A 12,684-nucleotide genomic window follows, 5' to 3' on the forward strand; every position below is an offset into this window, starting at 1 on the left:
GGTATAAATTTAGCATCCACCGACCCATGTGGAATAATTCCAGTGCTTGTTATTTTGTTGACTTGTTTTTATACCCTGAGCAGTAGAATAATCATTTTAGGGGGGAGGGGTTGGGTCCATGTTGTATTTATAGTAGTCGTTCAAAGCTTTTCGAAGTCTTAATATGGACTCGATTCAGAATGTGTCATATGTAAACTTTATTCTTTTATTTTTTATTCTAAGAATATCAGTTCATTAAGAGAATTTCATAATAATTTTGATAAGTTAAACGATACACATAAATACACGATAAAACACTACTGTCCCCCATCCCCATAGACAAGGCTAATTTGTCAACAACACAAAGCTGGATATGCTACAAATGCAAGAGCCAAGCCATGTTTTGAATCACTTCTCATCTTAACGCGTGGCAAGAAGTACTAAAACAAGATTCCAAGAATTTGCTGCTGATATATACGAGGTATTTTATCTCTTTGCTGTAGAACACTTTCAAGAATATCTTGTCTGTGAACATGCTTACGAGAAAATTCGAAATTAGAGATCTTCATTCTGTCCAAAAAATTGTCATTTGGATTTTGTGTGTGTGCGCGTCATATTCTAATTTTTTCAAATACTAATGTTATTTCGATTTAGTTTATCTTTTTGGATTTTTCTTGAACAGATAACAGTTATTTTGGTGTATTTCCAAAAAATTGCCATTCGATTTTCTTTCAGTTACGTTTGTCATATTCTCATCATTTCAAACAAAAGATATTTCCGAACCCATATTATTATGTTTTGATTAGTTTATCTTTCTGGATTTAACTTGAACAGATAACAGTTAACTTGGTATAGCAAAGAAAATGGAGAAAACTGTCTTCCTGACTGTATTAGTACTTTGCACTCTTTTTATCTGTCTTAGTGGAAAAGCTATAAAGCGCCGCGAAGGTATGGAATAGAATACATAAGAACGTTTTTAAATATGCATTAATATGAGTTGAAAAGAGTTTTTGAATGAGGGCGAAATGGTTAGAGGTTTCTCCGAATATTTTGATAATAAAAAGTAACATTATTGCTCAAATCTTTCTTGCACAATACTCGAAGATTTTTGTAATCACTAATTATTTCAAAATCAAACTCAAATAAAACAAACTAAAAGAGTAAAAATTGATGTTGTTATTGTAAGGCATTCAGATCTTGAGGTCACGGTTCCATCTATGGGATCTCCACTATTGTTTCGACTATTTTTGTAACTGTCTATAACAAGAGAAATTAAATAAGAGAGGGAAACTTCTTATGATCGCGCGCGCCATGTGAATTTCAAGATGAGCTATTTTTAGAAATCGGATGCAGTTTAAATCTCGCCTTACCCTACTCCCAGTGCGTCAAGTAGCGCGCGTGCGCTTTTTCGTTTGTTGTTTTGGTCACTAAAAACGAGGAATTTTTTTTTTAGTTCTGATTATTTGTTACTTCTTACGTTTTTTTAGAAATACCTTTGAAACGCCGAAGCATTGGCCAAACCACAACATGTACTTGTTATGGAAAAACAGGGTATTTTGTATATTTTGACGTGCTTGGGATTTATGGAAAAAACTACATGCCCAAATAAGAACCATCCCTATGCCTTTGCTTGTCATCATTCGCTGTTTGGCCTCTGTTGCTTACCGGCAGGACAATGAACCACGCGGAAGTTCTAAAGAGGTGCCTAAATTTAAAAACAAAGTTTGATTTTAAAGACGCAATGCAGTCTAGAAGCACCCGTTATCTATAATGAGTAAATATAAATGGTAATACAGATTTTGGTTACAAGCCTCGCTGCTTGCTTGCTTGACTGCTTGTTTTCATGCTTGCAAACTTGACAAAGAAATTCCCTTATTCTATGCTAGATGAATGTGGATTAAATTATTAAGTATGCAACAATAAAGTCAGTCATAACCAAATGCAACATTTACGTCTTATTTTTCCCCCTTATTTTTCGGATCTCTTGAATCTGAACGAACTTTATTTTGAAAAGGCAGTGGGTAAAAGAAGTGTATTGAATATCGTCTTAACCGGCTTTCCCTTCTTCGATTGACGACCTTGCTCCGTAAGAACACTTCCAAAATCTAGCTAGGTCTGGTTCTTTTTAAAAGTACATACTCTTGATATTTGTAGGGCTTCCTTTTCCCAGAATGTAAAGCAGGCATTCTTCTATTCAAGAGCCGCGCTAGAGTTATCAAATCCATCGAACTAAAGATTGAATCAGAGATCTCGAAATCCCATTATTTTTGTCGGGTCGTTCCAGTTCAAGTGGAAGAGCTGAAGAAATAGAAAGCGCGCGCGCGTGTTGTGTGCAGTTATAAAGCGCTCTGGGTTGGCAGAACACGAGAGAAGTGTTAGGAGAAGCACGACGCGTAGCGGAGTGCTTTTGGATACTTCTTGAGTGATCTGCCAATCCCCAAGTGCTTTATTACTTCACACACACATCACAGCAAGCAAGCTTTTTATTTCTTTTATAAAATACAAATTACAATAACCGTTATTGTAGATAGGAATGACGCGACTGAAAGTGCGCACGCGTGCTATGTGCTCACATGAATCACGCGCTCACAACCAATCAGAACGCGAGATTTTAACAGTTATTTTATAATGAATCTTTCTTCATAGAGTGCGAAGGAAAATAGATATGTGGCAATGTTAGCGTTAATTTGAGATGATGATACTTTGTTGCTTTTTCGGACGTCGCTTGCTCTGTTTTCTCCATTGACGTAAAAAGCTAAAGGTGGTTCAGTTTGTTTGAATTTCTAAGCTGTAAGTTTTTATTGAGAAATGATGTCAATAAGCCTCTTTACCTTAGTCGGGCCTAATGTTTTAAGTACTATTTCAGATCAAGTGTCATTCCCTAGTAGAGTATCAGTAATTTCTTTGCTTAACTGTTGCACATGAGAAGACACATGAATATGCCGTACAACTCAAACAAAGAATCTTATTCTGGATCGAATGACACGTGGTCTGAAATGGGAAAATATTACGCCCAAGGCAAAGAGGTCTATACGATTGGAACCATTAGCTCAAACCATCTATTGTAACTATATAGGAATCCCTGGCCTCCGGTCTATCCATCAAATGCGTCGTTAGCGAGACGATATTGAAAGGATGTTGGGTCGGAGTTCATCAATTACTTTTCATAAACACGCACCTAACTCATTCTCCGTATGTCATTCGATAAAGCCGGCTAGTCAGTCAGAGTATCTTTCGCTCGTCCATGGTCTTTACTCTACCAGCCAATAAATTTACTTTGTTATTATTCATTTAGTAAGTTATGAAAAATTCAATTCTAAACATTCAAAAATTTCGATCTTTGGCCATTGAAACGTTGCTTGTCAGCAGCGAATCCCATACCAATTACATATGTCGTCAACCATGGAAACTCATGTTACGTAGATGAAAATGGCAACGTTGTAAAGCATGCGAACGATTTCCAATCAACTTATGCGAAAGACCCTCTAATGAAACTAGAGGCAGTTTGCTAGACTTGGATACTTTTTGGTCACTAAAACCGTTTTTGGCAAATATCAATGCGGTCATAATCCTTGCCATTCCGTACAAATTTTCCCCATCAAACTATTTAATGTATATGAGAAGATATATATATAAGCTATATATTTGTACTGCGGTTGTAATGTATCAAATTGAGCTGATCCTCGCAGTATATCAAGCAACAAATGCAGCTGCAAATTGAAAGACTCAGAAAAACTTCTGACTATTTAATTTTATATATTTATTGCAATGTCTCCTATATTCTATATTCTGACCTATGAACTCCACCTTCTTGCTAATCAGATTGCCTCAGATAGACTGGACCGCCTGCACAAAGATTGCAAATTAAAATATTGAATAAATCGAGGTGTTCTTTTTATTTCTGGGGGTCATTTCAACATTTTACTACGGGCTACGGGCTACGGGCTACGGGCTACGGGCTACGTCAGTCAAGGACAAAAACCCTTATCATGCCTCAGATTAAAAAAGCAACAATACAGAGTCCCAATGTGTTGTACAGTTTTGCCCATGAGCAGGGCTACGTCAGGCAAGCTAGAAAACGAAACTTTGGTAATGAACATCTTTGTTCCATATGACATTGCCTTGATTACAAAAAAAGAAGCTTTGCCACCGAGATACTAGCCTGCGAATACAGCCGACTCACTTTGTTCTGATAAAGCCATTTTTTGGTATACGGAACTGAATCCAGATACCTTGGCTGCTTGTCAGAAATTTGACTCAGGTACCAAAACCTGTTAATCAAAATTAAAACTTCCATGACAATGAACTTGGACTGAACAATGTCTATGTAATCCCAACTCAGAGATGATATGTCATGCCAGTCCATTATAGACTAGTAATGATATGATTCGGTAAAGGCATCCTTCCTTGTCTCAGACAAACCAGACGATCTCATGAATACAGTCATGCTTTCTAATTCTTTCTCACTAAGTAAATCTCCGAAGCAAGTTGCACGGTCTAGTTAGAGTTCTGTAGAACACAGAGTAGTCGTAAGCAGCCCATCACTAGTGTCAACATGCGTCAGGCCATGAGACGTACATCGTGGTCCTGCAAACGAGTGATACCGTCGAAGAAGCTTCTGCGAATCTTGAACGCACGTTGAAATGTTATTCTGCAGTTTGTTGTCGTATTTATTCAAGTCTATCAAAGAGCTGCTCTTCTTTCTTTCTAGTTTCGGCCTTTCTTTGACATTTGCTTTATTAATGACTACCTTTGTCGTGGAAGAGCTTTCTTCTATGCAGGTACTACCATTCGTGCTAGGCAAATCCACTTTGCCATGCGACACAGTCGTTTTACTAATGTTGTTGTTGTCCAATTGCTTTCTAAATATTGATTTATTAATAGGCTGTGAATAGATGTATGGTGAAAATTCCTTTCCTGATTGAGTTGAAGCCTGCCTCCCTTGCATCATACCATGCAAGAATTGTGCACTATCTTGCTCTAGAGTCTAGTGTCCCAAATAAAAAGAGGCACAGATGTATTCCAAGCAGACAGTTTCTTGACTGAATAGTCCTGTAGCATGTTTTGATCAGACTGTTGCAGCAAAGTTTGGACAGCCTTTTAAGTAAGACTTATGCTAATCCAATCCTCTGTCAAAACAAATTATAGTACTATAATTACACACCAACAGAATATTAATTTTTGAAGAACAAGACATGAATCAATAGAACAAAATCACCCAGGCGTGATGTATTGATTCCAAATAGAACTACAAACTCAAATGTAATCAAATATATCGCCTTGGGGCACTTGCTCATTGTTTATTTTAACTTCTCAAAGTGATCCTTGACTCATGATTTCTTATAAAAACTTTACGTCCATTTGTCAACCCTCCCAAACCATATGGATATTCAGTAAGCACGATGCAACCTAGCGTAGACATTACAATGAAAACAATATAGAGACATAGATTAAGAACCCAGTTGTCGACTTTAAAAGTATGCATGTGTATACAGGGATTAGCTTTGTTTGTCTTTTATTAACGCTGTTGACGTTGGTTGAATGGTAAGCAGTCCCTTGGTGACGTCATGTTGTGACGTAAAAGACCGGGTTGACTTAGCGTGTACCTCGGTTGAGAGGATTCCAAATTTTGTCACTGGTTTCTGAATTCCAATAGAGTACAGCTAGCAGTATATATGGCACTCTGATTTGTTTTAAAACTCAACACATCAGCCATACACCGCTAAATGTTACAGCTCAACAATGTAATCTCCTGGACAACTCATATTGCTGGTTTTCAATCATTCCCAAGAGAATGAAATACTGAACAAAAGACACGGCGGCCATGTTGGATGATATAACCAAAGAGACCAATGAAGAATCTTTTGTTAAATTCATCCAACATGGCGGCTGTGAAAAGCATCAATAGACTCGCTGTATCAGCCCATGAAAGTTTGGGGTGGTTGTTTTAATTTGAATTATTTAAAATTTGGTAATTTCATCTTTCAAATACTTTACTGTGGTGGAATAGCCGCTCTATCCAGCCAATGGAATCATATCTATGCCACTAACTAGAGAGTGACTCAAATGACCAGACGCAGATTAAACAAGTCGGCTTGCAGGCTCACTTCTTTCCATTTCCGGCTGGTTTTGTTCTGCTCAGCGAGGAAGCACTAGCTTCAGGTTGGTCTGTTTCTAAAATAATGCTTTGTCGTTGGAATATCAAAAACTGAGTATAATGGACATATTTCAGTGGAGTGCAGGAAACAACTAGTCATACCAATTCAAGTTATTTTGCTTCAACTTTTTTTTTACTTATAAATATAGATGAGAAAGTTCGATCCTCAGTCTTCCCTTTAAAAAAATGTGAAAATTGCATCCCTCAATTCTTTATTCCATCACCTCATTGGCTATTGGACGTAATCATATGAAAGAGCGTATGATTTCATCGTTTTGATGTTCGTTTGTTTTATAAAATATAATTTTTTCAGCCCCTGCTGGGCAAAGATTAACCGGCGTTGAACTACGACGCCTCCCTGAACATTATTCGTGCTTAATTACAAGAGTTGGCCTACTCAGACGGGATTTAAAAATCAGTACTTAGGGAACCTTCGCTTTCCTCGACTTTCATCTAGACTCTAATTGACGCTATTTTAAGTTCTTAATTTGAGGTCATCTTTTACGACTTGACGTTTAGATCAACGTCAACCCAGCCTGATCTAATTCTAGGCATCCGCGACAAAATAGACTAAGCTATATCGCATTATGTATATGTGAGATAAAAAGTAATATGGCTATTGGTCATTTAGTTGGCCGATGATTTGACAAGAGCCTAATATGATTTATGAAGGTGAAATGTCCCAATTATGCTCTGCTCCCGCCAATAGAACATAAAAACGAAGCGATTTACGATGCAGGGTGCAATCATACACTACAAGTGATAAAGAACAAGACATTCCTAAAATAATTGATATCGTTCGTTCGCAGCACTATTAAAAAACACAGACAGTTGCAATTGAGCACCGAAGATAAGCCAAGGACTCTTAGCAAATCCGCATACGAAGCAATTGAAAACTGACCAGTTTCCAGCACAGTTTCTCAAGTCCAGTTTCTCCAGTGTTTGTATTCTCATGAATGACTGGTTAATGCTATGTGCTTTTTGAACGGTCATAAGGGTTCAAGTAAATAAAGATAAACATCGGTCGCTGAAGAACCCTTGTGTGGGATCTAGAAAGATCATGAAAACCAACGAACAGGAACGTAGCAGCTTACAGAAAGGAGAAGTAAACTTTTCTCATCGATGTAAAATGTACTCCGATACAAATAGTGTTGAGATGCAGACAGCTTTTGACAGTGAAAGGACACAGTTAACCGATACCGCAAGAACGTCCTATTCTAATTGGACTAATGACTGCTCAAAGGAATCAACCAATAAACTTGGATCTACAGAATTATATAACGAAAATACTGGAGAAAAATCGTTATATACTGTGTTAAATATGATCAGCAAACCGCGAACAAGTGTTAGAGAATTCAGACGGAATACACTACCGAATTTACCAGTGTGGGAGCCACAGCGCCGATCAAGAAAAACGATGTCCCTCTCGGAACTTGATGAAACTGAAGTTATAAATGGAACGCTTACGACCACTTTATGCTCAACGGAATTATGAGTTCCATGAAACTTTAATTAGTGGACTCATTGGACGAGAAAGGAACCCTTGAAGTCTATACACTTTAGACTCTTGCAAATCTCTAACACAAGGTTCAATTTTTTTGACAGGATACCGATGATTGAGTGTCTAACACATGCAAACATGTTATTTCAATGCTATTCAACATCGAGGTATAATTTCAATGATTTATGTTTAGCAAGTAAATTGCCGTTCGAGCAAGACTTTTGCGACTCAGTCAGCAGAGAACATCAACTTTTACGCATCTTTAGACATGTGGCATTGAATTGCCCAGAGCCAATTGTTCAAAATGCATAAAAGGAGACCAATTACTAGAACGATTGGATTCTCATTATCAGAGTTTTCAATGGTACATGCTCTAATTATCGAAATGTTTTTATTCTGATTAAATACCCCTTGAAAGACAGACACGAAACATAATTATTCATTCACGAGCACCACTGGTTTACTATAATAGTAGATAAGGAGGCTTATCGTTCGAGATGCTGCCATTTCAATTAAATCTCATTTGCCTGCTGCGAAGTCTTTTGTTCGACAAGACGAGAGATCTCTGCAAAGATAATATTGGGAAATTATAATTGTTCTAAAAATAGGTATATTTTGTTCCCCTGCTGCGGTTTATATACCACAGAATATATTAACTGACTTGAATGGCTTTGTAATGAACGTATAGTTCAGTTTTGAAGTTATCTTTTTTACCAGAAGAACTCATTAAGGAACACTGAATGGAACTATACCACTGCAACAGTTTTAGTGTTTATACAATGGTTTAAATATAGCACCATATAGCTACTAAATCCCAGGGTAGATAGAAAACAGCTGGTTTGCATGGCTTTGGCATGAAAAACGTACAAGCTCAGTCCTAAAACTTTATTTTACGAAAACAAACCTCAAGAAATAACGACACACCACAGATTTTTTAAGCAATCCCTCATCATAGGCGCACGATAGTAGCATAAATCATATAGCAACACAAAGCACAATTTAGTTACATGTTTGAATTGGAAGTATAATGGCATCTATAGATGTCGTGGTATCTAAAGAACTCAAGAAATGGTGGTGCCATTGGAGTTCATAAGCATACATGACGTTGGAACATAACAGTCAAGATTACAAGAGTGATGGATGGGCGACTGATGGACATTGGTTGAAAACAGATGAAATGAATTAACATCGTTGACCAGTGAAATTATAGCTAATCAAACATTGAAAGTAGGATGCAAGGATGCAAGGATGCAAGGATGCAAGGATGCAAGGATGCAAGGATGCAAGGATGCAAGGATGCAAGGATGCAAGGATATGCAAGGTTGGATGCCATTGATTCGACAGTCATAGATAGAAGGAAAATTTATAGTAAAAAACTTATAGTAAAAAAGAAAAAACATTTAAAAAAACTTATAGTAAACTTATAGTAAAACTTGATGGATTAACCGGAAAACAAAATGCAGTCAATGGGCCGGATGACAATTATCTTTCTCCTTCATCACTGAACACGATTAATTTAAAATCCGAGTCTTCCAATGTCTCTATTCGTAATTCATCTGTTGGCTATGTAATTAAGGAGCGGGGAGATACATCTAATCTGCCATTAATGAAGGATGGTAAAGCAATCAAATGTTAAATACTTGTTTTAATCGGGATCTCATTTTGTTTTTATTGGTTGACCTTTGGTATGATACTCATATGCAATTAAAAATCAAAACGAGACATCGGATAAAGTTAATCAAATAATATTATTTTATTAGTTTACTAAATTGCATATTCTGATGTGCTCTAGATCTGACTGACTGACTGACTGACTGACTGACTGACTGACTGACTGACAGACTGACAGACTGACAGACTGATAGACTGACAGACTGACAGACTGACAGACTGACAGACTGACAGACTGACAGACTGACAGACTGATAGACTGACAGACTGACAGACTGACAGACTGACAGACTGACAGACTGACAGACTGACAGACTGAAAGACTGACAGACTGACAGACTGACAGACTGACAGACTGACAGACTGACAGACTGACAGACTGACAGACTGACAGACTGACAGACTGACAGACTGACAGACTGACAGACTGACAGACTGACAGACTGACAGACTGACTGACTGACTGACTGACTGACAGACTGACAGACTGACAGACTGACAGACTGACAGACTGACAGACTGACAGACTGACAGATTGACTGACTGACTGACTGACAGACTGACAGACTGACAGACTGACAGACTGATTGACTGACTGACTGACTGACTGACTGACTGACTGATATCTTTAATATTTTTTGATATTTTTCATGGGTTATTTTTAATTTCAGATTTCTCAAGGTTACTTAAATTTAGCTTGTTTGTATTCAACTCGTTCGTCGTGGCATACGTGTATCATTGAACACGTCAATCAGTTATTTGTTTGGTTATATGGATAAATAATGGGCACGGTCAATTGTCATAAAATTCCCACAACGCGTTCAGTCTTGGGATACATGTTACGTCATTGACTGACTCTGACAAAAGATTTGGTAATGATGCCTTTTGTCATGGCAACTGACTATTTCTACGACATGAAACCAGAAAACAAGAGATCAAAACAACCTCCAAGATTCTACGAGCCATTAAAAACCCAGCTATTACCGGAAGTGACGTCTTTTGATAGCAACCAATACTCCTTTTACGTACATGTCGCAACTCTGATGCATGAATTGCGTTTCACGATAAAAACAAAGTATACATAACTTAAATACTTCCAGGTCAGCAGTCGTATGTGTGGCCATTTTAAACATCTTTTCCCCTCAGGGTTTTGGCCAGTGTTTCATAGCTCTAGGCTTAGTGCGTAATTCCTTCTAACTAATAATACCAGGATCTAAACGTGTTAGGAGTTAAAGAATTCACTATCACGGATGTAGCTCTTCAGCTTTTCTATCTTTAATTGATTTGTAACTAGCTGGGAGTCTAGTACTTAGTGGAAGGAAATAGATATTTAAGGTTATAAACGTTTCGCTCTGGTTTTAGCTGTAATACAAGAAGGCAGCTGAAACAATCGCCTAGCAATAATGAATTTCAGCGCTTTGAGCCTGTTTCTAGATCGCTCATTAATGCTAAAGAAAACATCTTATGCCGATAATAATACGACTGACCCAATTGTTTACGTGCCGTTTGGATATTTTGACGGACAGTATTTCTGTAGGTTATTCTATTTACAGTTCCTTAGGTTATAAGGGCAGGGAAAACAACACGTACGACTAATGAGCTAGCGGCCGTAGAAATTTCTCTTTTCATGGCCAGGTAGCCTTGGGCGACCCTCAAGAGATTTACTGAAATTAACGAGCTTAAGACTGTAGTGATGAGAGGCAACAGCTATAAAAATACTTTTCTTGAAACAATCAAATATGATTGCATTCTTGTAAACCGTGAAGAAGTTGGCGTCTTTTTTAATGCCCTATTTTTTCATTAACAGAACTTGAAGAAAGTTGGTCTAAGTTGAATTTAAAGCTAGAATGCACAATGGTACTCTGAATTCTAATTTTCTTTTCAATTTTAAACATATTAAGGAGCAATTAATTTAAGTTTGTTATCTCAACAAATCTTATTTACTAAGAGGATATATCATTGACATGATCATGTTGAATAATAGATTGTGTAGTGACTAATGAAATCACGATCGGGTTTTCGAGCACGTACAAGATGAGAGATATATATGTAACCGCACAGATGACACAGAGGATAAAAGTCTACTAACAACGCAGATATCATTATATTGAGGGAAGGAGTCGACGCTTAAGCAGTGTAGGAAGGTTGACAAAAAAAAGACAAAAAAAAAAAAAAAAAGAAGAAGAAGGGGGAAACGTGAATGTCCTTGTACCCACTATTCTTACAGGGTTTACTGAAAGATGAAATCATTGGACAATACCAAGTGCATCTCATTTCCAGACAATTACAACACAAATGTTGCAGCTCAACAACAAAAGCGAGGCTTCAATTCCTTCAAAGCTGCGTTTGTAAAGTTAAGAAAAAAGCTGGAAATTGAAAAAGGGAATAAAAGTTCTGCAAGAATCGACCTGCCTACTGAATGCAACGCAACAGCCAAACTTCCAAATGGTCGACGCCATACAATAGCTTCGATTGAAGACACTCCAAAAATGAATGAACGTTCAACCCGATCACTCCCAACAAGTTACTCTTTTACAGAGGACTTGGCAACCATTTTCGATGGATTTAATTTTGATTCTAGTTACTTGAACTGGGAGATTATACGTGATACAAAAGTGGAAGATGGATGTCTTACAACGACACTCTGTTCCACAGAACTCTGAGAGAAGAATGTTCGCTAATTAACACGAGATCTGATGACTCTGAAACAATTCGCGACGCAAAACAAAGTATATCATGATCAAGTAATTAAACTCGTGGAGTTAGATTCACGTCAGATTAGGATCAACTACAAAAGGATTGCGCCGCGCATAAGCTAGTGACTGAGTAGATAGACAGGCTAAAAGCGCACTGTCGTTACAGAAGCATTCGAAAGGGCTCAAGTCAAAGTGGACTACATTGTATTTCAACAAACAAATTGTTATCAGTCTGGTCGTACGTGTTCAGATATAGAATTGTGAGTAAGGATTCTATAGTTGAAAAAAATGAATGTCATGAACTCTGATATATCGCTTGCATTGTGCTAGTATTGTTATTAGATCATAGTACAAGCATGTCATGAAGCAGGGACAGCTAGGACTACGTGTAAAATATAAAAGATAAAGAAATGAAGAATGCGATGGATAAACTATGGGTATCATGTTTGTTCTGAAGGACCTCTTACTCTAGCTCATTAAAATACCCAAGATCTGCGCAGAAGTATGCAAAGGCATATATGCGCGCGCAATGTCTAATTAAACAATGACGGTTGTTTTACGTGTCGAGTCTTTGGATAGATATTTAATGAAGGTTGTCTGCTACAATTCAGAAATTCTAATGAATGTTATTAAAACTTCATACAGTAATGTAATAGCTCTTTTACGCGCAGCACAAGCTC

At 37.4% G+C, this 12,684-nt stretch overlaps 1 long non-coding RNA gene across 1 annotated transcript; it reads left to right on the forward strand.

Annotated features, from left to right (window-relative positions):
- Nucleotides 1–366: 366 nt before the first annotated feature.
- Nucleotides 367–1,866, forward strand: LOC116300642 (uncharacterized). Its single transcript, XR_004197642.1, has 3 exons — nucleotides 367–460; nucleotides 814–927; nucleotides 1,467–1,866. It is a non-coding gene; the product is annotated as an uncharacterized LOC116300642 (long non-coding RNA).
- The last annotated feature ends 10,818 nt before the right edge of the window (nucleotides 1,867–12,684 follow it).

The sequence above is a fragment of the Actinia tenebrosa genome, unplaced genomic scaffold (genome assembly GCF_029948245.1).
Source record: "Actinia tenebrosa isolate PJP-AT-01 unplaced genomic scaffold, QUT_ActTen_1.0 PGA_scaffold15__27_contigs__length_11533743, whole genome shotgun sequence".
In the NCBI taxonomy this organism is placed as follows: Eukaryota; Metazoa; Cnidaria; class Anthozoa; order Actiniaria; family Actiniidae; genus Actinia; species Actinia tenebrosa.